At 32.3% G+C, this 721-nt stretch overlaps 1 protein-coding gene across 1 annotated transcript in view; it reads left to right on the forward strand.

The window, feature by feature from the left end:
• Itch (itchy E3 ubiquitin protein ligase) overlaps positions 1 to 721 on the forward strand; it is a 134887-nt gene that overhangs the window by 29561 nt on the left and 104605 nt on the right. The window lies entirely within an intron of this gene.

Raw genomic sequence — 721 nt, forward strand, 5'->3', positions numbered from 1 at the left:
TTTTTTTTTTTTTTTGTGGAACCGGGGATTGAACTCAGGCCCTTGCACTTGCCAGGGAAGCGCTTATTCCACTGAGCCATCTCCCCGGCCCCATTAGTACTCTTATTGAGATCTGATTTATATCTGTACACTTCATCCATTTAGAGTCAGTGTTTGTTAGCATATAAACAATTATGCAGCCATCACTATAATTAATTTTAGGTCATTTTTCATCATTCCAGAAAGAAACCTCATACTAATTGGTAATCATTCTCTTCTTTTTCCAGCTACCCACAGGTTTAGACAATGACTTACCTACTTTCTGTTTATAGATTTGCTTATTCTGAATCTTTCATATAAATGGAATCGTACAATTTGTGTTCATGTCTTCTTTTACTTAGTATAATGTTTTTTAAGGTTTTTTTTTTTTTTTTTTGTTTTTTTTTTGTGGAACCGGGGATTGAACTCAGACCCTTGCGCTTGCCAGGGAAGTGCTTATTCCACTGAACCATCTCCCTACCCCTGTTTTTTTAAGGTTGATACATGTTTTAGCATATATTAGTACTTCATACCTTTTCATTGTCAAATATTTTATTGTGTGAATATACATGTTTTATTCATTAATATTGGTGGATACTTGCATTGCACAGGGTGAGTTACTAGGTTTTTTTAAACATGCATGTACCTGTATTTCTTTTTTTTAAATATTTATTTATTTTTATTTATTACATTTATTTATTGT

This window comes from Octodon degus, unplaced genomic scaffold (genome assembly GCF_000260255.1).
Source record: "Octodon degus isolate 3935 unplaced genomic scaffold, OctDeg1.0 scaffold00037, whole genome shotgun sequence".
NCBI classification, from domain to species: Eukaryota; Metazoa; Chordata; class Mammalia; order Rodentia; family Octodontidae; genus Octodon; species Octodon degus.